Source organism: Rhinolophus ferrumequinum, chromosome 5 (genome assembly GCF_004115265.2).
Source record: "Rhinolophus ferrumequinum isolate MPI-CBG mRhiFer1 chromosome 5, mRhiFer1_v1.p, whole genome shotgun sequence".
Lineage (NCBI taxonomy): Eukaryota > Metazoa > Chordata > Mammalia > Chiroptera > Rhinolophidae > Rhinolophus > Rhinolophus ferrumequinum.
In genome coordinates, this window is record NC_046288.1 from 72722753 (window position 1) to 72750138 (window position 27386).

At 36.9% G+C, this 27386-nt stretch overlaps 1 long non-coding RNA gene across 1 annotated transcript; it reads right to left on the reverse strand.

Annotated features, from left to right (window-relative positions):
• Positions 1-590: 590 nt before the first annotated feature.
• Positions 591-7483, reverse strand: LOC117022627 (uncharacterized). Its single transcript, XR_004423068.1, has 3 exons — positions 7300-7483; positions 3197-3299; positions 591-753 (listed from the first exon to the last, which is right to left on the reverse strand). It is a non-coding gene; the product is annotated as an uncharacterized LOC117022627 (long non-coding RNA).
• Between the last annotated feature and the right edge of the window lie 19903 nt (positions 7484-27386).

Genomic DNA, 27386 nt, shown 5'->3' on the forward strand with positions numbered 1-27386 from the left:
CATTTTTTATCTAGAAAAAAACCTTACTAGTGGGAAGCAATACTGACGCATTAGTGGATCCCGTCAAGCATTGTATCCTCAGATGATGCTGCTTTGCTGCATTTTACATTGCAGGGTAAATTAAATTCTCAGAATAAAAAATTGTAAAATCTGATTTTTTCTTTTCTTTATGGTGGTGTCCAATCCAGCATAATATTTTCACCACTTTGTACTTATGAATAGGGCATTGTTTCCAATTTAATTTTAGAGGTGGCAAAATAAAGTAAAACTGAACAACTTCCTTTAGTCAAACAGCGATTCAACTTGGGAGAATTTATGGAATCTTTTAATAATAATTTAAAGTGTTTTTAATAATTATTTAAATGTTGAGAGTACAATTAGCTTAAGGAGAGACAAATAGTTCCAACCTCAGATTAACTTGAGTATTTCAAGTCAAGGCATTAAAGTACAACCACAGATCCAAATAAAGTGTGTATTTTAAACAATTCTATTTGCTACTTGAGCCAAAGACACCAGAAAACCTATAAAATTCATTTTGTGTTTCCATTTTTATTTTTTTATGTTTTTATTTTTATTGCTGTTTCCCTTTTTATACTTTCCATTCATTGCTTTTCTTTTTCTTTTCTTTTTTCTCTCTTGTACTCTTTCTCTTTTGCTCCAAGCTTCTTTTATTCTGCACGTTGTTCTGCATCTGATGCTCTGGCAATTTCCCAGTGTTTTCTCATTTATGAGCTGTCATTGGGCTACCATCATCTGCAAAAGAGCTGTATCAATTGAGCATACTAGGAAGTAAAAGGAAAGTGCCTCTTGCATGAAGGCTAGATTCTAAGGTCAGAACACCAGTAACAGGGGGATTGCATATTATTGAATGACTCATGAAACTGCCTTAGGTGCGTGCTAAGTGGAAGATCTTCTCTAATCACGTTGAGCCAAGTCGGTTTTTCTTCCAAAATTGGAATAATTCACTCTTTATACAGTTGAGCCACCGATAAAAGAGTTGGTTTTTTTATACAAGCCAGGTTGATCCCAAAATGAGATTCTTTAAACATATGTGATGGGATGAGGTGCTCAGGTTCTGAGAGGCACGCAGGAACCAAGACCCTGGCAGAGGGCACATTCTGGGCCCCGAGTTTAGGCTCGTTTTGGAGTATTTGCACATGGCATGGCTGTACAGCTTGAATATTCAGTATCAGTTCAGTGACTATTTCTCTTCTTCTGTGTGTTTGCCTCCTCTTTTCTTCCCTTTCTCCCATCCAAATGCATAGGATTCAGCTGAACATGTGTATGATGTAACTCTACTCTTGTATCAGGATGAAAGTGCCCACTGCCCTGGAAATAAAGCATATATCTATAATACTCTTCATCATTCATTAGAAAATAATTAAGGCCATATACAAAGCTTTTGCGCATCAAATATGGTAACTTACAGGGTCTGACAGATGGGTTTTTTGATCTTAAACCTTCACTCTCTTTTCAGTTTAAATCATGTTATGAGATCTGATTAAGCAGCAAAACTGTGGTAAATATTTTGGCATCAGTAATATAGCCCACTTTTTTTGCCTTGATATTGCATTGCCTCCTAGTCTGTTTTTTTCCCTGCGTCTCTCAATCAAGGTGTGATGAACTAAGATGTCAGTGAACCTTGTCATGTCACTGCGGATGGCTTCATCTCCCCTCTTAGCTCTTTTTTAAAAATGTGGTTATTTTTTAACACAGCTTTATTGAAATATAATTCACACGCCACATAATTAATCCATTTAAAATGTACAATACAATGATTTTAGTATATTCAGAGTTGTGTAACCAAATTTAGATCACTGTAATCAAATTTAGAATATTTGCATCACCACTAAAAGAAACCCCATACCCTTTAGCTATTACACCCAAGATCCCCCATTTCTTACCCCCCCCTTACCCTTAGGCAATCTCTAATATACTATCTATCTCCATAGATTTGCCTATTCTGGACATTTAATATTAATAGACTGTGAGTGAGGGGGTTAAGGAGAATGGCATTGGGAATCTGGCAGTGCTTACATTAGACAGAAGGAAACAAATGCAGATCTGTGTACTTCGAACCAGTTTAGATGAATCAGTGAATTAGTTTTCAGAAATAAAAATCACGTCTCAGCATTTAACTATGTTATACGTCATGGGCACAAATGCAACACATTTTGGAGCGGGCACTGAAAATAAACCAGGAAGCTCCTAAAATACATACTCTAGTTGTAGACCAACATCAGGTATACATCAATATTTTCTCAGTGACGGTAATAAATTTCTTGACACATAAAAGTATATTAGACAATTATTTTCACTTGTCGTCTACTTGGCAGATTTGGGGAAAATGGCATGACCTTTATTGAATTCATTTTTTAAGTGATGGCTTTACTATTTAAGTTCATTGAAAAAAAGTTAGACTACTCAATGGAGAAACAGTTTTCCCCAAATGTAAAAATGAAATTTATGAGGAAAAGTATGCCTTACCTATAATTTTTTCTAACTCTATCTCAAGGAAATTTCATTTACTTTAAAATTCAACATAACTATGTTTGATTTACTTAAGGCTTTATTTGTTAATTGATATGTATGTGTTAGTATGATTTTATAGGTTTAGTCAGAGCCGCAGCAGTATAAGATATAATCACTGGCCTGAGGAGCACACAATATATACCGTGTTTCCCTGTAAATAAGAGCCGGCCTTATTTTACTATAAGACCCGGTCTTATATAATATTATATATTATATTAATTTTATATATTATATTAATATTATATATTATATATTAATATATTATATATTAATTTTATGTATTATATTAATATATATTAATATATATTATATATTATATTAATATTAATTTTTGCACCAAAAGATGCATTAGAGCTGATTGTCTGGCTAGGTCTTATTTTCGGGAAAACACGGTATATACGTCATACCTTCAAGCGCATCTCAGTTCGTATTTGTTGTAGTTGGAAACTCTCAAAACCCAGATGGCTATAGAAGAGATAGAAAGGAGTTGCTCCTCATAAGTAATCTTTTAATCATGGCCATAGCCCCGCTTACTAAGTGCCCGTTGTAGGGCACATGATAATATATTATCATATTAATATTTACAACATCCTTGTGAGCTTAAGGGAGTTACCCAGCGCTTTTTACTGAAGCTCCATATATCAGGAAAGTAGCTTCAGCTTACTCAGCCTGTTGGTAGCAAATCCAGTCATCACAAATGGTTTGAATTTCTTTCCATGTTTCCTGCTACCTCTCGAGTTTGGAGTTAACACTTCAATTTCACAAATCTGAAACAATATTACAAACATTCACCATGTCAGACATGACGTGGTGCTAATTTAGACCAGGTTTCTAAGGCAGATTGAGATGAGTTGCTTGATTGCTATTTATGTGGTCTGAGCCATGCTCATTTTTGCTGTACTGTTCTAAGGCTAAATATGCTATGAGTCATTGATCCGGCAGTTGTTACCAGTTAAACACTTAGCAGGACCTATTAGATGTTCATACTCTTTCACTAAATTCTACTTGTATGTATTTATTGTAAGAAAGGAGACTCAGGTAGAGTCAATTAACATTAGTTGAGACAACTCTGGGTGAAGTGCACAGCATATTTTTAAAATTTAATCCCAACGAAGAACTCATGATCTAGGTCTCAGGAAGCCCAGAGAAGTCAAGTGATTTTCTGGTAAGTAAGGAATATGGTTAGTTTTCAACTCAAAGTTTTGGAGTACAAGGCTCCTAAAGTCAACAATAGTCGTGCCATAGTTGACACACATTTCTAGCTATACAAATACGTCTATGAAATATAATCTATTATAATTTTTAAAAATTGGAAACAATTTAAATGGCCAGCATCAAAAAACTAGTTTAATTAAATATGGTAAATGAATATAATAAAGTGGGTGAAGTTATTAAAATTATAATTAAGTATAACAATTAGTAAAAGTGTTTGTAAAGAACATATAAAATAATGTATAAATTATATAGTAAAATTACATAACTATATAAACATGGATGGCATATGCTAACACAAAATTAATGGTATGCATTATATATGGTTGAAACTTAGTTTAGCCTATATTACTTTTCCCATAAAAATTCTGAAGACAGAAATTATGAGGTAATTTATTAACATGTGCATTATTGAAGGTCATTCGTTTGTAAAATTACTTTAAAACTATATAAAGTAGCTACTCTGTTAGTTCTGTGTATCTAATAATAATAAGACAAAGTCTCTTCCCTGAAGGAACTTGCAGTCTACTGAATTCAGTAAAGGCATTTATACTTTCAAAATATATTTTTTCTTTCTTCCAAATTAAAACCTTGCTAATTCAAACACATAAGTATAAAATAAAAGAAATTTTGAAGAATAGAAGCATATTTATTACATAAACCTGGAGTACACAATACATTTTAAGCAAAGAAAATCCTAACACCATAAAAGAAATCATTGACAAATTCAACTATATGAATATTATTTTTACATGGCAAAAATGGCCATGAATGTTGACGAAATAAAACAAGACTAGGAAATAATATCTAAAACACATAGGGCAAATTATCTTATTATATAAGATTGAACAAATATTAAGGGATTATCAGAGAACTGGAAAACAAGACCAAACAAATAACATAATACAGCATGGAAAGATAAAGATATATGTTTTTTAAAATTGCCTCTATTTAGATTTTCCAAAACAGAAAATGGAGAAACTGGGGCAAAGTTCAGCAAAAAGTTCAGAAAGATGTAACACAATTGTAAGTACATGATGGAAAATTTATAAACCCAAATCTAGTCCTAGACTATATAGCTATATTAATACAAGGCAAAATAATTTTTAGTCAAGAAGCTTTACTAGACACAAGTAGAAACAATAGAGAACATTTTCACTTATGAAAAAGATATAACAATTCTGAATTTATAATTCCTAGTAATGTATCTTAAAAATAAAAAAGAAATTAAAAAAGAGCACAGTTTGGCTGAAAAGCAAGGTCCAAGAAATTTTTTAAAATTTCATTGATTCATTTCATAGATTCATTTAAAACATAATCTTTGATCAAATGAATTAAACTAGAAATAAAAACTAAAAACATAACTCAAAGTTTTCCAAATGTTCATATATTTTAAACATATTTTTAAAAATATACTGTTGAAAAAATCAGAGTCAAAAGAGAAATCATAATGGAAATTATGAAACACTTAAAACAACAACAAAAATACTATGCATCAAATTTTGTTTGAAGCAGATAAATTCACAGTAATTAGAGGGCAATAAATAGTTTTTAAATACTTATATTAAAAAAGGGAGACAATATGTAAGTTAATACATTAAGCATGTATCCTAATTTAGAAAAAGAGGAAGAAATAATAATAAAACAAATAATAAAGATTATGGTGGAAATGATGAAATAGAATAAAAAAGAGATACATTATTATAAAAGTTTTAAAACCATAAAAGATATTTTATTGAAGAAGATTAATGAATATACACTCAGATCATGACAACATAACTCAGGATGCACTTGAGACTGAAAAAATAACCAAATAATATTATCAATAAAAAACATAGAGAAATTGATAAAACTGCTGCAGAGGAAACAAAAAACCTGGCCTATCCTGGGACTATTAAAGAATGAAGTAAGTAGTTCAAACATCTTCACATAAAGAAAACAAAAAGTCCCAGTGCTTCTTTGTGTGAATTCTATCAAATATTCAAGGAGCAGATAATCCAACCTTATACAAAGTATTTCAGGAAATAAAAATAATAGGAAAAATCATTCAAGTCACTGTATGAGCTTATTGTAAATCTGATACCACATCTAGAGAAAGATAGCATTAGAAAAGTATACAGGACAATCTTTCTTATAAATAAAATAGAAAAACACTAAATGACTATTAGCAACATCAAACCAACTATGTATAAGAAAGATTCAACATCATCACCACTGTGACTATTTATAAGAACACAAATTTGATTCAACATTAGAAAATCTACAATGTAATTATTCACATTAGTAGATAGAAAATAATCATGTGATCATTTCAATAAAAGCCAAAATAAGTTTGTGATAGAATTCAACAATTTTTATATCTTGTGTAAAAAAATCCTAGCAAACTAGGAATAAAAATAAACCTCCTTAACTTGATAAAGGAAATTGAAAAATATTCAAACAAACTATTAGAATAAATACAATTTAGCAGTTTTCTGATAAAATATGAATATATAAAATTCAACTATTTTGTACATACCAATACCATTTTCCAGATATAATATTGATACAGATATAATATCAATACACACACTCACTTCAATACATAAAATTTGATTTGATTTTTCTATATCAGTACCATTTTCAATTGATACAAATACACACACAAGAAGCTACCTAGAAGCAAAATAAAATATGTATAAGATTTTAAATGAGAAAATTGTAAAAGTTTTCAGAAAAATAGAAAGTGAAAAAAGATAATGGACATAAATGTCATGTTCATGACTGAAAACATTCAATATCTGAAAGGTAACTTGTTCACAAATGATCCAGAAATTAACAGGTAACTGTAAAAATTATCTAACAGAATTATTGACATCCTGAATATATAATTGTATAAATGGTAGATTAAAGAGACAAAAACAGTGAAGATATTTCTAAAGAAGAAAGAGTAAGACTCATGCTGTCCCAGATATAAAAATTCCCTATCAACATATAACATTTAAGGTAATATTTTATGGGCCAAGGATATACATAGAGGTCAGAACAATATCCACTGATATGTAAAAACCTAGATATGACAGTGCATCCATTACATTATCAGTGGTGAAAGACGGGCTAAATATTAAATGATGTATGAGATGCTTGTTTAAAAAAAAAAGAGGAAAAACGAATGGATCTTAATACCATATACAAAACAGAATTCCAGACAGATCAAGGATTTAAATGTGGAAGTCCAACTCTATAAAGAAAAGATAGAATATGATCTTTGTGACTTTAGACTTGAAAAAAGTTCTTAAACAAGATAAAAAAGCTGAAAGCATAACAGGAAATCTAAATTAAGATCTGTTTCTCAAAAGACACCATAGAGAGGTTGAAAATTGAAGGCACAAACTTCGAAACAATATTTGCAACATATAAAATCAGAAAAGGGTTAGCACATGAAATTGGTAAACAACTTCTTTAAGTCAGTGAGAAAAAAGATAATCCAATATAAAAATGAGCAAAACATGTAAACAGACATTTTAGAATAGAGAAAACACAAATGGACTCAAAATCATTCTCCACTTTACTCACCCTCTGAGATGTCATTATTTCCATTTTTACTCAAGGAAACAGAGAGCTAAGGGTCATCCATCTGCAGAAAATACTCTCAACTTTATTATAAATATGAGAACAGTTAATTAGAATCTTTACTTTGTAACAATGCAACATCAAAAAATATCAAGTACTCTCAAGCAAATGGAGCATTCACTGAACGTGAAAGTCCAAACTGAAACAAAGACTTTGGAAAACAATTTGGCATGTGTAGTAAGGTTGAGTATATCTGATGACCCAGCAATTCTACTTTCAAGGATTATAGCCTTAAGAAACTTTTCCGTATGATAACCAGAAAAGATGTAAAAGAATACCTGTAGCAGCATTGCATTTAATAGCAAAAATTGCTCATTCAGTGGAATGCAACACTGAAAAATGAACTAATTTTACATACAACAATATAGATGAATCTCAAAAATCTATGTTGTATGAAAGAAAGAAGTCATCATGGAATGCATAGCATATCATTCCATTCACTTAATGTTCAAAAGCAGGTAAAATCAGACAATACATATTTTGGGGATATGTAAATGTGATAAAAATATTAAGAAAAAGTTATAGAATTATTAGCACAAAAAATTCAGTTACCTCTCATACTGATAAATAGAATGTATTCGTAGAAAGACATATAGGAGTTTTCCAGGTATTTCTTAAGTGTGTTGTTAGGTACAGGGCGTTTATTTTTATTAATGTGTTCTAACAAATATATACATATTTGTACACCCTCTTTTACATGTATTATATATTTCCCAATTATTAAGTGAAAAAATTGCTTTTGTCTTCTACCAGAGGTTCTTATTTTAATCTACTGAAATTGACCAGTAAAACTATTTGTCATTTTATACCTCCCTAAACACTGGCTAATAGTTCAGTACAAAGCAACAGGAAAGAACACCTTTTTTTCAGCAACGTGATATCCTCCAAAGCCCTCCCTGGAATGCCAAGACATCTTTATTTATAGAAAGAGGATGTAGGAAAGTAAAATGACTCTTGTATTGACTGCCTACTATCTACCACATGTTGGGCTATAATCTTTACATCTATCTCACTTAATAAACATACTCACCCTCTGAGATGTCATTATTCCCATTTTTACTTAAGGAAGCAGAGAACAAAGGGCCATCCATCTGCAAAGCTGTGATCTGAGGGCAGGTTAGCACATATTTTCATTCACTCTCTTTCCTCGCATACTTAGCACCCATTTCTGACACCCTGAGAAAGGGAGCTGCTTGAGAACAAGAACTGTGTCTTTTCATCTTCATATCCTTTAACCGTGAGTACAGGTGAAGTCTACAGTGTGCTCAGTAAGTGCCCGATTGATGACTTACGATCACTGGGAGTTTGAGGATTGACATTATTGGCCCATGTATTCATTCTCAGTCATGTGGCCAGACAAGAGAGGAACATTTTAAATCATTCAAGCCAATGAGTTCATATTATATTTAGGTAAACTGAGGCCTGCAGTGTTTAATTAGCATGTCCCTGACACTGCATCCACAGAACTGAGTGGAAAATCCATCTTCGTATCTCCTTCTCCTAGTCTTCCCACTCAAACCCTCCTCCTGAGGATGTGGCTAATTTTTCTATGTGGAGTTGGGAAGGGTCAGTTTAAGAGTTTAATATAAATTTATCCATCCAATCCATTCCCTGACTTAGGTGTTTTCCTTAGTGAATAGAGCTGAGGACATTTTAATTAATTTATTATGTCCCTTCAATTAGGGGACCCAATTAATAATTGAAATGGATTTTTAATTGGTTTATATCCTCTAGGGTATCATATTAATAACATAAATAAGCTAACAGGTTTGCATTAAATTAGGATTCATCTATATGCATATCTGTTGCCTCCCAATACATTATCTATTCTTAACCTCCAAAACTGAATGTAACTTTTTAAACAAAGACTTTCTGATGCATTAGTTTTTGTTGTTGTTGTTCCACTTTGAGGCAAGGTCATAGTATTTTGAGTTGAGATGAAAAATGTTGACATTATTTTTATTTTTGTCACTAGATTCATGATTCCCGTAGTTCTCCAGACTGATAATGTTGAAATCACCTTTGACTTGTCTCTCTTCTTCAGCCTTTTATCTAATCGTAGACTTATGTACCATCACGGATTGGCAGGTCCTTAGAGATCATTTGTTTTTAGCCAATGAAATTGAAAACCAGAGGTTACACAATGAGCTCAAACTCACACAGCAAGCTAGTAATAAGGACAGTAGGCTCTATTTAGACATCTTATAGATTTTTCTCTCAAATGTTATTGATTTTGGCCCTTTATTCCCCTTTGGAATGTCACCACACAAGACCACACTTGGATTGGTCTTCCCTTCTCTTAAGAATAACTGAATGATTTATCTTATTAAGAAAAAAAAAAATCAAATTTTGTTCTGTTATTCCCAGCACTTAGCAGAATATCCAGGACAGTAGTGTCTCTATTACAAGTTATTTGGAAAAAACTACCCAAAGGCTTCTAGCATTTTCTCCTGCCTATAGCATTAACTCTGGGCATCTTCAGCACAGCATTCTAGAATAATCCACCCCTGAAGGCTTGGTCTAAATTTACGTTTCCAAACTTGTTCCAGATGTTTGTCTTACACGAATTCTCTTCAATATGTAGCTCTCTCCTTTTCTATTGAATCCCACTGGCTTATTCTTTCTCCCTTGCCTCTAGAACTGAAGTTGGTTTCCAAGACGTAGTCTTCAGACTGTGATCCGGGAACTTGCTATAGATGCTAATTCTTGCCCCTCCTTCCCACTAACTCTGAGGGTGGTGATTAGCAACCTGTTTTTATACGTTCTCTGGGAGATACTGATACACACTAACGTTTGAGGACCACTGCTTTAACTTCTCCGATGAGGAAGGAATTCCTAAACGCATCTCACATATCTTTTAAGACTCTGTTTTTCCTAAATGGAACAGAAAGGAAGTTCCTTGGAATACACCTACATCAAACCCTTCCTTTAACAGAATCAGATTTTGTGTTTGGGGTAAACGTCTTATTATTCTTCAGTGAAAGCTGAGAGCAAGTGTTCTGGCTTTTATTCCTAGTTATCTCCTAACATAATGCTTCACACTTAGGACTCAATGATGCTTATTGAATCACTAGAGGCAGCAACAATGATGGTGACAATACTAATTATTATAGTGGATCTTTGTCCTGTTTGTGGTCCTATGGTGTCTTTTCCACATTCTTTCTAAGTTTGGGAACTTCTTATATCATAGATTCTACTTTCTTGAAATAAAAGGCCAAACTTACCCAGTTTCTCTGATAGCTAGTGCACAACTCTACCAATCAGATGACTGAAAGACCTAGTGATACAGAAAGGAAGGGATGGGGGACTCATTTCCTCTCCAGTAGCGGTGGCTGTAGCAATGACTATATTTTGAATTCCTGGCAAAGACGACGCATTGGTGCTGGAGGCACTTGCAGTAAATCCATTACTTAGACACAGCAAGTTCCAAGAGGACAGTGGCATCGAATATTCATTGGTGGCGTCAGTGGTTGTTTCGTTTTTCTTGTCAGAGTATTTCCTGAAACATTAACATTTAGCCTGGCTCTCTAGCCTGCCCAGTGATTCTCAGGGCTCCCCAATGTCTTTTCAATAAACTCTTTTTCTTAATAAGCCAGTCAGCCTTTTCTACTTGCAATATGGAACCCCAGCTGAAGCATGAATAACAGTCACTGCTATAGTTGATGGAGTAGTTGATATGTCTATTAAGATGCCTCAGCTTCCCAAATATAACAGGAAATTGACTGGTGTGAAAAGACAATGATTGCATAATAAGTCACATCTATTTACCTTGTGTCAGGGCTCCACTGATTGAATATGAATATCTAACACTCTCATTGGTGCAGAAGGACAGGGGGCGGTAAGTCTAATCCATTCTTTTATGCTGTAAACTATATCATCACTCCTCAGAGGACACTGGGCGCTGCCACCCACCACGTGTGCCTGGGTGTTGCTAAGGTCTTTCCTTTGTCAGCTCACACTCCTACTAATCTTTAAGGTCAAGTTGCTCTGCTCTTGGCACATCTTAGATGGGTAAAAGGAAACATACCAAAGTTCAGACAGCATGACTGGAAAAAAAATCACCCATTTGACCCAGAGGGACTCTCTCCCTGGAAAAGTACTGCATTTTCAATACCCGACTATAGAAATTTCTCTTTGAATTGTCTGACATAAATCTCATTCAGTGTTCACAACTCTCTGAGGTGGGCATAGGTGGCGTCATCCTCACTTTACAAGTGAGGGTCAGAAAGGTGAAACCAAAGTCATGATTACATAGCTCAGTGTTAGCAGAGCTAGGATTTAATTTCACGCTGTCTTGTAAGAAAGAGCTCCTCTATGAAGTTTTTCTGAAACTCCTCTCTTTCTCCTCCCTAGAGCCCACTGAACACATTCTCGTTTAAGTCCTAAATATACTTCTGTCCTAATACACAGAACACTTCATCACTTATATTTGTTTATATGGATAACTGTATATCTGAACTATAAGCTGAGAGCACAGATTATGCTTTATTTATTTTGTTTTCCATGTTCCTAGGGTAGTGCATGGATTATAGTAGTTGCTCAATAAATATTTATTACATGAATGAATGGGTGAATAAAAGCAGAGGGGGAAAAAATCCAATTTTGTATAGGTAACCATCAAATATTCACTTAGCATTCTCCCAGAACACACAACTCCAAGGGAGAAGCGTGCTCTGGCACTGCCCCTTAAACCGGAATGAACTCACTACGGCCCACTTCAGAGAAAATAACCACATTCTCTGAGATCATTACTCATAAACCCCAACTACTCAAAACATTCCAAGGCAGCTGGCGTGCCTGGCAACTAACTCTGTGGGTCCCTTCACAGTACCTCACACGTGGCTACTTCATGACTGACAGGGGGGTCATTCAGCCATATGCCTAAAGCTTTGTGTGGAGGCTGAAGTGGCACAACTGCTGCTTTCTCGCAGTTGAAGAGTCATTCCTCCTTCCTGAGAATGAACCCTGACCGACAGTCCCCATCAGGCCCTGTTCAAATGATGTGAGTCACTTGCTTGCCTAGGAGGAAATCTGGACTCTGGGGACTGGCATGGCACCAGCAGTGTCCGCTGCGGCCATTCAGGGAATTAAAAGCTGCAGCCATTATAATTATGTGGAATTGAAAACAAACGAAAAAGTGGCCGTGCAGTATGATTGCATTGCATTCCACTCGGGGAAATTGAACTTTTAATTCTGGGGCAAGAGAAACAGTCTTTTCTTTCTTGCTTTTTTTCTTTTTCTTTTTTTCCAATATTTCTTTCCTTTGAAGGAGCTGGAAGGGTGGAGGAGAAAGTGCAGAAACTTTGAATTCAGAAAGACCTAAAAAAGAGGTCTAAACAGGTACTGGAATATCTTCCTGTTACTTGGCAAGTAAGGATTAAATGAGATGCTATGTATGAGGTATCCGCCGCATTCTAGATACTCGGTGCATCTCGGATTTCGTGCTTCATTTACCAATAACTTATAGTGTCCTCCTCACTTCGCCATCTTAGCGCAGATGTGCGCGGCGTCCCATTGCGGGAGGCCTGTAGGCCTCTCACTCAGAAAGAGAAGGCGAATCCCAGGGGAAACGAGGGCTTTGCAGTTACACAGCTGCACCGTTTCTCCCAGGATGAACATTGTACAGGCAGGAGAAAGGAATCCACGGGGACCCGAAACAGCTGTGCACTAACGTTTGTGCTGCGGAAGACATTTCCTTCAAAGCGTTTCTGCATCTTCAGAGCAGCGCGCTGCAGAAGGCCACGTGATGTTCCCTCGGCTGAGCAGGGCTGACACATCTGCCTTAATTGCACGACACGTGTGAAGGGGCTTTGATGACGTGACACTGGCTTTGCAGGCAGTGACTTCCCCGTTGGTCCTGCCATAAGCAATGTGTGCAAAGCAGAGGGAACAGACTATTTCGTTTCCAGTTTTCCTCTGTGTGGAGTCCCTCTGGTATACAGGGAAGCTGGCAGTCTTTGAAGTGGGGAAGTTTACTATTTGTGGGGGGTCAACTGGGGTACCGGTATTTTTAGGTGAGTTAGTATTAAAGACCTTTTTGTCTGTAAATGTTCTGTTCCAGAACTAGACTTTGGCCCATCCAAGTGCACAGCTGAGTGGTCTTCACATGTATATTAACAACTTATTGGAGAATATCATTTTGCATTTGAAACTAAACATTTCTTTCCTTTGATTTTGACAGTTTCCAGAATTCCTGAAGAAAACAGTGATTTACACTTTTTAGAGTTCCCCATTCATTATAATGTAATGCGACCCTCTGAGTTACTCTATCAAGTCTGGTGGGACAGATGACCCCATTTTACGGATGAGAAGAGTGAGGCTCAGAATACCACCTGTCTAAAATGGCACAGCTGGTTAGTGGCAGCACCAATGCTAAAATCACCACCAGTACCTCCTTCACCAGTGTACACACAGATTTTTGTGGGCCTCGGGGCTTAATTCTGTATGAGTAAGAATGGAAAAATATTCTCCTTTGTAGATTTTATAAAACATGTGACCGTATAAACACATTTTGGGGGCCTCTCCCAGGACCACGGATGGGGGCCGGGGCAAGTCAGGGCCCTGGAGCGTAAGCATCACTGTTTTTACAGTAAATCATTTCTGTGACTGCAAAAGAATATGCTGGCAACGCACATGCTCGATAACTAGGGGTCATTATGATTCTTCTCTTTGGTCTTGTGTCATCTCTATAGTGACCCAGAGGTACACTTTTTAAAGGTGGGAGCTTTGGGTGACCTGGATGTGTCTTGCTGGAGCTCACTTCTGTCTTCAGGACACCTGCACCTGCCCTCCCCACGTCCCATGGCTTGCCCTTCCCTTCCTGGGCTGTCTTCTTTCTCCAGCGCCTGCTCTGGCCAGTGACTCAGGTCCCATGACTTCCTTTACAGACTGGACATAGCGGCTCCTCATATTACTTATAACTTGATTCAGCTAAGGACCTAACCCCCTTCTTTATTCTTTAACATCTCCCTTCATTTTTAGAAATTTGTATTGTTTTATCATTTCATTGTCAGAGGTCATGACTCCCTTTTCCTCTGGTTCTCCTTTTGCAGCTTTGAACAATGGCTTTTTAAAATTTTATTTTTGGCACTCCGTGGAAGCTTTGTAAGCACCCATCTGCCTTTTTTTTTTTTTTTTTTTTTTTTCCCAGGCACAGTTCAGTCGTCATCCCTCGCTTGAAGCATGTGCTAGGCTCATGCAGGATGCAGAGCAGGCAGTTAACTAGGTGTCAGGAGACCCGAGTTCTAATCTTGGCCTTGTTCCTGTCTTCTTATCTGACCTTGTATCATACACTGACCTTTTTGTACTCTGGAAGTAATAGAACCATATTTTATCATATTAGGAGGAATCTTTAAATAGCAATTTCCATTTAGGCTGCATCAGAAAAACATGTTATACTTTTTTTTTTAATGCAGATTCCTAGGCTTAGTCTCAGACATTATGAATCATAAGAAGGGACATATAGTCACTACAATGCCTCCCATAGCATTATCAACAGCCAAAAAAGCAGATGGCAGTTCCAATACGCCACAGTTAAGTCAGGAATTTGGGAACTCTTTTATTTCTTCCCTTTTGTACGGAGGGGATAACATGATATCAACACATCGAGAAAGGAGAAGAGAGGGCTTAGAAACCCCTTTTCATCTAAATCTCAGACAATTATCCAGCTGAATTTGAACTTTGATCTGTCAGCCATGCACAGCTCTAATAGGCACCTCTGGGGCTCCACTTGGCCAAGCACGCCAACGGCTGCCTTCTTGCTGAGCTTCCAGCGGTGTTGGCAGCAAGATTCCTGGGGACAGAAACCTTCCCCAGGGGCAGGGCTGGTCTTTGAAATGCCATGAGCGTGTCCTTGTGCATATTGGGGCACAAGTGAGGCAGGGATCTGTGTGGCGCCTCCTCTGAAATGCCACTGCTGAGCCTGTGAAAGATCCAACAGTGGATCAGATTCCCAAGGCCCCAGCTGGCGGGTCTGTAGGAAAATCAGATTCCTGTGAATCCTTAGAGGTCACGGGAGGGTGTGTGACGGCTCCTGGTCAGAGGCGGGGTGGCTCAGGTCAGAGACAGGAAAGGAGTAAATAAGGGGAGCAGACAATAATATGTGACCAGGAGAAACTGACCCCACTTATTCTTTTTCCAGTTTGGCAATCCTAGCTGGTACATGTGTTTGTGAGTACTGCACGGTCTTTCATTTCAGCAGTCACAATCACACACCAAGGAACAACACACACATACACACACACTCACAAATGAACACACTCCTTATGTAAATAACAGCTGTCAGTTCATGAACCTCACCAAAAACAGCAGTAGCAGCACCTAAAAAGTGTATGTGTATGTAAACACACACACTCACACACACACAATCAAATACTTGCAGTATACTTGCCTGGCTGAACCTCAAATTCTAACCAATTATTAACCTTTTATTACACTCATGACCTTCAGAGGCAAGAGCTCTATCATTCATGTTTACATGTCCCCAAGTGCAGTAGTACCTGGCACCCTGCAGCAAATGTTTGTAGGATAAATGAATAGAGGTAGAAGAAACGATTGGGAATACTCCTTCTTAGTATTGAAAGGTGGATGTGATAAAAACATCCAAAATCACATACATGATGGATTGGAGCAAGCTAGACACGTTCACCATGTCTTTAAATGGAGAACACTAGGCATCCTTGAGATTTGAGATCTCATGGCTGAAAGCAAGAGAACTTAATAAAATCCATGAATGCATTAACTCCAAGACAGATTCATGTCAAAGAAAAACTGGGGAAGCCATTCGTGTTAAATAGCATAACTATGATCCCATTGTACTATTATTTGTTGCATAAAACTCTGTGTCTTCCACTGACCAGTAGCTCACTGCATCGCTCACGTCTGTAGCTCTGAGGCCTAGCCGTGTGTGTCAGATACAGAACGAGATCATTCTGTGCTGATTAAAGTGCATGGCAATGAAAATATTGACAGAAAAAACTATTTGAAGTGTATATTTACTCCAACATTACATATGTACTTCTTCCAATTGACCTTGTAAATGAAATGTTTTGCAGTTGAAGGGGAATTGAATGTGTACAGAGATTTTCCAGTGTTTATTTTTACATTGAACGTCAGTTAGGCCCCAAGGCTAATGCTATTGACCTGTAACACGCATAGAGATACGGCAAAGCAACTGGTCACTTGGTCAGTGAGCTGACAGCCCGAGAGGATCCTGTCCTCAATGGGACACTGCCATCTGCTGTATGCCCCCGGTTAGACAGTCAGTGAAGGGATGTAGCCTGGAGCCAGGAAAAATGGGGAGGCACAGCTAGTAGCATTTGAGTGTATATATTGCAGAGACCATCTGTAGACAAGAATGATCGCCTCCTTGGTTGGGTTCTTGGATCTGAAAGCTTAAATTCTCCACAGATGTGATGGAGAGCATGCAAACTAAGTAGGAAGGAATAAAAATGTCCCCAGTGCATGCAATAGGTTAAGCATTTTCCATTGCTTATCTCATTTAATCCTCAGAGTCACCTACAAGGTAAGTATTGGAATGGTCATATCACAGGTAAGGAAATGGAGGACCAGAGAAGTTAAGTAACTTGCCTGAGATCACACAGGTAGAACTATAATCAAACCACTGCTCTTATCCCTATATCTTCCTGCCTCTATGACTTTTTTTTCATTGCAATAAATAGCCTCTTAAGGAGAGATATGCCCTTCTCTTTGTCCAAATGTAGTTTTAAATAGGGCTAAACAGTCCTCAATGATCAATAATCTATAAAAAAGTAAGTAAATCCAGGGTTCCTGACGTCTTATAGCTTATGGTCTAGGTGGAGAAAAATAATTGCATATTAAAGTGATTTAGTGCCTTAAAAATTAGTGCAGCATCAAGGCCAAAGATATTATTATGAAAATAATACAAGTAAAGGCTTGCCATCGATCTATTAAGAAATGCAGGAGTCAAAAGAAAATCAGCAATTTTAATCCTGTCTTGATTTAAAATTTTGATATTTTGTTCATTATGTATTTTTTACATTTTTTTGTTTTGCAAATACGTTTTTTCCCAGCTTTATTGAGATATAATTGACCTATAACATTGTGTAAGTTTAAGGGATACAACTTGTTGATTTGGTATACTTATATATTACAAAATGAGTACCTCCGTAGTGTTAATTAACACCTCCATCAGGTCATATACAACCATTTGTGTGTGTGTGTGTGTGTGTGTGTGTGTGTGTGTGTGTGATGAGAACATTTAAGATCTACTCTCTTAGCAACTTTCAAGTTTATAATACCGTATTAGGAACTAAAGCACGCCATTCTGTACATCAGACTCCAGGAGCTGATTATCTTAAAATTGAAAGTTTATACTCTGTGACCAACGTCTCCCTATTTCCCCCACTCCCCAGCCCCTGGTAACCACCATCCTAGTCTACTTCTACGACTTGGACTTTCTTAGATCTTTACACATACGAGATATCATACAGTATTTGCCCTTCTCTGTCTGACTTACATATCACATCATTTTAATCTATTCATCCATTTACAGACACTTAGATGGTTTCCATGTCTTGGCTATTGTGAATAATGCTGCAATGAACATGGGGGAGCAGGTATCTCTATGAGATCCTGATTTTTATTTCTTTGGATGTATACCTAGATGGGGGATTGCTCGATCCTAGTTCTATTTTTAATTTTCTGAGGAATCTTTTTACTGTTTTCCATAGTACCTCCACCATAATTTTGATTTCTTTAATATGATCTTAAAATGTTATTTACCTTAACTACTGAGGGTTTTTTTTTTTTTCCTCTTTACATTTTTGTGCCTGGAGAGAGAGCCTAACTAGAGAGAGCCTAACTTGTCCTGATCCTGAGGGATTTTCAGTTGAAAGGATAGCAACAGTCTAGGAAAGAAAGTCTTAATTTGGCATAATGACTCTCAAAGAGATTTTGGCTTGCTTACTATTATCATAATGCACCTTGTTATCTCATGTGAAAAAAATATATTATTAAAACATTTTTATTAATAATAAGACATTGGTAGAAACATAATATGGTCATTATTATAAATACTATATAACTCCAGGTTTTTATGTATTTTATATGAATAACAACTGTTTTACCAATAGTTATGGTTATCTGGAAAATTAAATCAATTATTAGATGTAACATCTCAATTTCAAAGCATAACACATATGTGTAGGGCTCTTAATCATACTATATAGATACTTGTTATGATGGGCACCTCAAGAGATGTGTGTGTGTGTGTGTGTGTGTGTGTGTGTGTATACATATGTAGTGTTAATGCAGAATATGCTTCTGAGTCTGATTTTCAAATCGAACTATAAATACTACAAAGGAAATCATGTTTTCTACCAACACATAGCAAATTTAGAATAACTAAAGTGTCAGTCCATAGATTTATTTTAATAAAAACAGGTTGATAGCGAGAAGTCACATTAAGCAGGACCAAGTCCTGTCTATTAGCAGACACTTGAGGCACCTTTCATGCAACAATAAGTCAAGAACGTCCTTAACTTACAAACCGTCCCCAAGGAGTTTCTTGCAGAGACTCAGACACAGACTTCAACTATTTGTGAACAATATACTATCCCCAGAAAAATTCCCTATTGATGGTTGAGGTTTTTTGCCCAAAGGGCACATATCATAAAACTGAAGAGACACTGTCAAGGTTTTTGTTTATTAAATTAAAGCTCAGTGCTGTTCAGCTCAAGTGATATTAATTGTATTTCGATTCATAGCGAGAAGGAATTAAGGATGTGTCATAGTGAGTGATCTGCTCCCAGTCCCTAATGCAATGTCACAATCTAGATCTTTCTTCTAAGATTTGGCTGAAACTGCCATGCCACACCTCCTGGTAAGAATACCATTTAAAGTTCCATTAGCAAAGCAGAGCGCTTGGAAAACATAATGAAGAAAACTTTCAGAATAACTCAAAGAAGACGTGAGGGAGGGCCCTGTTTTCATATTAATCTTGTGACTCAGTCAGAGTCTGGGTAAAGTTGTACAAATTTCTTTGTAATTTATCTGGCAGAATAAGATTTCAGTCAGACAACGAACGTACTTACAATTGAGAAACCAGTTTCTCCTCTGCTCTAAAGCATGCAAATTGGAAAGCTGTGGGCAGAATTCCTGCCAAAAAGCAGAGGATCTTCTCAAATATTAATGATGCACTCTTGTCAAACTTTTGGATGCTGTCAGGGATCTGGGGGCTTACAGTTTTATGGCACTCTATCATGTCTTTGACCTTGCCATTGGTGTACCCTGAAGAAACCTGTGAAGCAAAATGTAGAGATGTGTGTGTGTGTGTGTGTGTGTGTGTGTGTGTGTGTGTGTGTGATGTGGGCTGGTGTCCATGCCATTGATACATCTCATAAAGGTGACATGTAGAGATGCTTGTGTGTGTGTGTGTGTGTGTGTGTGTGTGTGTGTGTGTGTGTGATGTGGGCTGGTGTCCATGCCATTGGACACATCCCATAAAGGTGACATGTGTTACAAGACTAAAACAGACACTGATGAATGAGTTTAGGAGTCATACTAAGCTCAACACTGAATTTAAATTGTTTTAGACTCAGAGAATATGACTGGCATTGATACTAAATATGCAACAGAATGGGAACAATGGCACGGAGTAATTCATTTGGAGATTGTAACACAGCAAATTGTCCTGTAGGAGAAACAAGACGTCTTCCAACTACGTTGGGAAAATTTCTTAAGAGGAGGGTAACGTTGGCTGTGAGATGCACCTGACTGATCACATAAGCAGCATATGGGATGCTAAAGTGCTCCTCTCTTGTTTTTGAGCAGCTTCACAAAATTAGTGCTGCTTCTCCACCTCGAGTCTCAACCAGAAGTTGATTTTGTAGCTGGCAGCCATGCACCCTTGGCAAGTGAGAACGTCAGCAATGAGAGAAAAGCCTACAACCTTTCTCTCTGCCCAGGAAGAGGTCAGAACCTTGGCACAGCGCTTTGGGAAGATTACCAACCTTTGGTTTTAGACAGCCCATTTAAATGCTTTGTCTGAACCTATTACTTCACAGTGAAGCGCCTCTCCATTCATCCAAAGCGGTCAGACAGACACTGGATGAGGGTTTGGGTTAATATGCCAAAGTCATCTTTGGCTTTGGCTTTTGGATACTTATGAGAGCGACAGTCAACTCAATTCCTTGAATAATTGATTGCAAAGAAGGTTTCTGTAGATAGAAACTTAGAGTTCTCATGAAAGCACTGCACAGTAGAAATGTCCATGTGGAATAAGGGTATAAGTAAAAGCATAATAAATCCTCACATTTATATAGCACCTTATAGTTTAATATAATGGTTAAGAGCACAGGCGTTGGAGTTAGACTGAATTAGGTTCTTGAGTTATGGTAACTCCTGTGAAAATCAATGGGTGAAATTCAGATTCCATAATTTCTTAAGAACTTTGCCGGTTACTAGATATGTGGCTTGGGGCAAATAGTCTAATCTTTCCAGTGACCTTATCGTTGAAATGGACATACTAATGCCTATGTAATAGAGTTTGTTTGAGGATTCAAAAGTATGCTATATACAGTGTAATATGTATAAATATAATTTTATATTATAGTTCCTCGCAAGTAAGTAATCATAGATAATAAATCTGTTTTGTATATTATAAAGACCTTTACATGGTATCAGGGATGAAATTTGATGATGATGGTCCAGGCACACTTGTCAAGTTATCCAGGCTATGTAAGCTTCCTTGAGATTAAAACAAACCAAACAAACGTGTAAATGAACTATGCGGTCCATTTGTAAGGGACACTTTTATACCCCAGCTATCAGAGCATGGACAACATATTAGTCGTCTATCCACGGCGTGAGTAAAGTTCGAGAATGCAGTTGAATGTTCCTTTATACCACTTATAGGATAGCATCAAGGCAAAGTGTAGGATTAGGGTGTCAAGTAAGTCTAATTTGCATCCTGGTTTGACTGCTTACTGACTGCATACTCTTGGAAAAATAATTTAACCTTTCTAATCCTCATCTATAAAACAGGAGTAATAGTTCCTAGCTCACGTGGTTTAGAAAATACAATGAGACAATGCTTATAAAAGCTCAGCAATGAGCCCTTTATAAGAGTACAATAAGTATTAACTAAGATTATTACATCTGTAAGAATAAAAAAGGACAGAAAGCAAGAAAGACAAAAACGTATTGAGTTCCTATGCTCTGCCAGATCTTTTCTGTGTATTATCCTTTCTTTTTTTCCTTTCAGCTCCCCGGAAAGATGGGCAGTGTGGCTCTCCTCTTTATAAATGAGGGATCTGAGGCTCAGACAGGTTATGGAAAAGAATGGTTAAACACATTAATTGTTCATGTATTATGTCAAAGAAACATGTACTATGTGCCCACTCTTTGTCAAGCAATGTTTTAGATACCGTGAATACTCCATCTCCTGTTTTCATGAGAAAGCTTACTTTGTAGTGAGCAAAGCGAGAGCTAAGTTCAGAGAGGTAATTGGGAGGCTAGAGAGGGTGGGGCATATAGATCCCGAGAACCTTGGAGGCCGCTGTGAGGATGTTGGCTTTGACTCAGGAAACTGGGACCTGCAGGATCTTTGTGCTAGCTTTAATGATCTGTTAGTTCTCTTCTACCTTTTTTTTTCTTTTAAGATTCACCCTATTGGCTAATTTAACAATAAGATCCAGACTCAGAGTCTGTATCCTAGAACCGTAGGGGGGTATTAGAGGACCGTAGCAGGCAGGCACTGTGCAAGAAGCCCTGGCGTGTATTCCTGGGTACGCAACCATGCTATACTGAGTGCTCATCCACCCTGACAGTTGTCTCAAGATGTCCAAGAGTCTCCTATGCCACCTGGGCTATCCCAGTAATGTGGGTGGTGGCCAGGATCAACTGGAAGAATAGCGGAGGTAGGACAACTTGACTTTGACTGAAATGATTTTGTTTTCATAACTCTCAAGATTCCTTCCCCAAACTTAGACCCCTCTATGCTTTGTGTCCTGGGATCCCTCATAAGGTGCCGTTGCCTGCACCAGACTCGAGATTAGCAATTAGTGTCCCTATTCCACCTCCACAGTGAAAAATTAATAAATCATGTTCAATAAAGAAACAGGGAGTACTTGCATAAATGAGTGTTTTAATAAATGTATCCTCTTTACTATCAATCAAAATTTATCTGCCCTGTGCAATTTCCTTTAGTGGATAGACTATTTCAATATACCAATTTACTCACCGTGTACACAGAAACAGTATGTCAAAGACACAACTCTTCATGCCTTGACTTTATAGATGACACGTACTGTTAGATACATCCAAAAAAAAAAAAAATGCTGAAACCTAAAGGGATGCTTAGCGTGGAAATTATAGACATCATGGAAGGCTGCTCAAAGAAATGGATTTTTCAGAACATAAATATACCTTTTAGTCAGTTTTGGAATTTGACCATAAAATTCCTCTTAATAGATGCTTTCAAAAAATGTTCCCTTACTAAGACAAGAGCATCTCCCATATTCCCCGCGTCTCTCGAATGAGAACACCTGGAACAGGAAATTGATGGCTTGTCCTTTGCTCCAGCTTAGTTGCCAATTCAGAGCACTAGAAAGTAATCACATAAAAAGTTAGTGAGAAGAACGATCCGTCTGAGACACAAAGTGGGGGTTCTGGGGATACATCCCATCACAACCATATTCCCAAGCTGCCAAAAAATAAAAAATAAAAAAGGAGAAAAGCACTACTCAAAGAATCAACTGGCCATGTAAGGCAAGACTGTGTTGCTCTCCTAGCTTTACAAATTAAACATAACTCGCAGTAAAAGTACCTAAAATACATGTGTGTATTACACACACACGCGCGCGCACACACACACATACACACACACACACACTGGAGACTCTATCTGCCGCCATGAAATAATTGATATTTCCATGTGAGTAAGTGACCTTCACTGCACCCGCCAGGTGCCTTGTTTTCCCAAGCATCTGACATTCCTTCTCCTGCTAACAGCATCCAGCATTAATCCAATGCCTCCCATTAAGCATGGTGAGTGCTCCTTTTGACATAGTAAAACCAAAGCTAGTATAATGCGTGCATGCCAACTGGTAGACTTCCTTGCTGCAGGGGTTTTTCCCTGCTGCATATGGAAGTTGCTTAACTTGTGTTCCCCTTGCCAAGAGATGATGATCATGTATATAAATGCACAATTTTATGGAGCGTGACACTCCCTGTGGGTCTCTGGAGATATTAACCAGACTCTTCCGTTTGCTAGACTTGAAGTTCCTATGAATTGAGGAACACCTAACACCCTTTACAAGGTAAGCATTGAGCTCTATATCTGTGACTGCAGAAAAGAAGCATAATTCATGAAATTCCCTTATTAAAGGACACTGGGTGACAACTATTAGCATAACAGAGAATGGATGTGATTTCTACAACTAACTACTCTCTTGTTACTCTCTGTCTCTGTCTCTGTCTTTCTCTCTCTCTCTCTCTCTCTCTCTCTCTCTCTATATATATATATATATATATATATATTTATATATATGTGTGTGTGTGTGTATGTAGTTTTATATATGATGTTTTCTCTTATCTATTATCTATCTATCTATCTATCTATCTATCTATCTATCTATCCATCTATCTAATTTTTACACAACGTAAAATTTCCCTTCCTAAGAACCTCAGAATCACTGCCAAAGATGTGGGCATTTAATGCCAATTCTGGTGTGTGTCTGGAATAGTCCCTTAACCTGTTGAGCCATAGTCTTTCTGGCAGAACCAAAAGGGAATAACTACTTTCACCCTGTCTCCCAAACAGATTATGGGATAAAACCAGTAATGTGAACGTACTTGGAAACATGAAGCACATTTCAAATCCTAGACAGGAGTTCGGAGAATTAGAATGTAAGAATGTAAATGTGTACAGAATATTTGCATGAATTTCAATTTAGTGGTACCTTTAAAGAGGAATGTGTTCATCTCTACCCATAATTCTTAAAATTACTTTAAATTTTGCAGCTTGGTGTTTGGTGCATTATACATGAGGTTGGACTAGTTTCACAGCTGGACTTTATAGCATGGCAGTACTTAGAATATTTTTGTGGATAATGTAGTCTTCTAAAGGTTTCTCTCCTTAAATTTTGAAAATAAAAGATTATAAAACCAATCCTAAATTGGTTTAGAACATATTTCCATTAATGTCAAATTTCCCATATTCCCTTTCACATTTATAATGAAACATTCACAGATTAAAACTCCAGTTTACACTTGGGTTAACTCCAGGAGTCCAGAAGTAACATCCTGAGGAATGATGCAAGAAAATAGTCAAGCTCCTCATTCCAAAAAAGATACCAAAACATTGGGAAAAGTTAGAAATATGTATATGAGTAAACCCTGATTCAGAAAAATGGCAGCTTCAGATTTACAACTCAGTGATAGTGAAGACACCACCCCCAGTGTAATAACCCGCCATGTTTCATGGAGAAGGGCTATCCCCATCTAATCTTCACAAAGATCTGTTTGTAGGTGATATCATTCCTCCTTCAAATCAGAGAATCAAGGCTCAAGCAGTTATGTGGTTATCATCTTAAATATTATTTTTCATTTATGTCCATCCTTGTGCCAGAAATAATTTAAGGAAGGCAAATACATATAAATGTCCATGTCCCAATCATTTTACAAATATAAGAGCTTCTTGCTAGCACTGTCTCTGCCGCCACTTTCTCACTCCTCTAAGGCAGAGTAACAAACCATTTCTTAAACAGCCAGGCTGTAAATTACTTTAGGTTTGCAGGTTATACCAACTCGGTTGCAATTCTGCCATTGTAGGAAAGTAGCCATCGACAATACATAAGTAGAAGGGCATGAGGGTGTGCCAATAAAACTTTATTTGCAAAAACAGCAAGCCAGATTTGGTCTATAGTTTATCAACTATAAGGTATCTTGAAAAAATGTCATGATTTCTTTCCTTCCAATTTCCATTTGAAGCTCACTTCCATTAAACTTCTTCTGAGCAGCTTTAACCAATAATCACCCTAACATGCCAGGAAATCGCACGTTCCCACACCTTTTATAAACGTTTTGTGTGTGTGCATGTGCTTTGTTGCCTGCTTTATAAAATATTTTAAAACTTATCTTTCCCTTTTTGGTTTTATTCTCTTTAAAGACAAATGGCCTGTTCTCTCATTCTAACTGGGCTTTTTCTTATCATAAATCCGTGATACCGATGAGCGTTCAACAAATACAGATGGAATACTGAAAGACAGTAAAGGTGTTCAAATTTATTGTGGATTTAAATTAAAAAAGTAAGTGTATAAATTTTGTGCAGAAAGAATAATAGTAATTCTTTAGAAAGCTGAAAATAATGGAATGCATGTGTTATCACGGACGTTTCTTAAAACTCCTAGATTTAGGCAGGAGGTTCACAAATGGCGTTTTATTTAGGAGGGCATTGTCCTTTGCCCAATAAAAATAGTCACTGTGTCATCGCGTCGCCAGCTCCGAGGTGCGCCATTCATATTGTATTCTACGTAAAACCCTGATGAGCAGACAACTGCTGCTCAATTTACTGTTCTGTTCTAGGCTGTTTCCCAGTGTGGGAACATTTTTGGCCTTCATTAAATGCCAATATAATACACCATGCTGAATCCTATAAATAAAAAATGTACTTGGGCCCGTTTAGCTATAGTTCTTGGTGTCTGTCAATTTGATTCAACTTCTATTTCAATAACTTTATTGTCATGACAAGGTAAACATGAGCTCATGAGTTGCCAAAGTCAATAAATCAACACTCAGGTCTGGAGATAGCTTCTGTGCTGCTTTTTCTCACTATTTTGAATGAGGGATAGACCAATTGGCACATGTTTAGAAGGGCTCTTTTGGCCTTGTATAAAAATAATCCATCAAAACTAATGCTCTCCTCCAGGCCAGCATAGAGAAATGTCCTTATTTGTGGGGCTTGCTTTCATGGGCCAATCAGCTAAGGATTTTGTTGCCAATGCCAACCCAATGTGATGGAAACAGGAAGAATAGTAGTAGTTTTGGGTGCACATCATACTTAAAAGTTATGAGTATCCCTATGGTTGTTATTAGGCATCGTATAGATCAGAGGTCAGCAAACTTTTTCTTAAAGGGCCAGATAGTAAACGTTAGTAAAAGGGCTTGCAAATCTTCACAGTTTCTATCACAAATATTTAACTCTGCCGCTGTAGAAAAAAGTACCCACAGGACAAAATGAAAAGAATGGGCAGAGATGTGTTCCAATAAAAATGTATTTACAAAAACATACCACTGGCTCACAGATATAGTTTGCCAACCCCTAGTAAAGATTTTCCATCATAAATTGGTCTAAGCACTTTACTAATTTATCACTCTTTACTGCCTGAACCACATTTAGGACTTCTGTAGGGCTCTTTACATTCATTTGGGTTAGAGAGATCACACTGAAATCACTTGCTTAGTATCTGGATAGTTTGTGTCTATAACCCTAGTATCTACCCACAGGCTCTGGTTAATAGTAGGTACACCATAAATGTCTATGGAAAAATGAGTTACCTGGCATATGTACTAGTATATAACCTAGAATGTACAGTACATAACTCAAGAATAAAGAGTTCCCTAGGATGCTGGGAATACATAATGTGTCTGTTTTCACTTATTCACATCTAGGAATTTTTTTTTTTTTTTTTTTTTTTTTTTTTTTTGAGGGTGAATAGAATTGAGTGATTTTCCTAGGCTCTCTGTTTGGCACCTCCTTGAAAGTTTAGCCATGAGTTGTAGAAAAAAAACTTAGATAATAATAACTAATCTAAAAAAATGTAAAGGACCTATAGTTCAATACCAGTAGCTTATAAAAGAGTTGTGATATTACCACCGTCAGGAAAGGGTGCAAGGCAGAGTAAGTGAAGAATTCTACCCTATTTCATAATGATCCAAGAAGCAGCTGTGTGACATCTTTTTCCTTCTAATGCCACTCTTGTTATTCTCTTCAGTTAATGTCTTCTATTGAGCACACACTGTTCTAAGCGAAGTTCTGGACTTTGAAG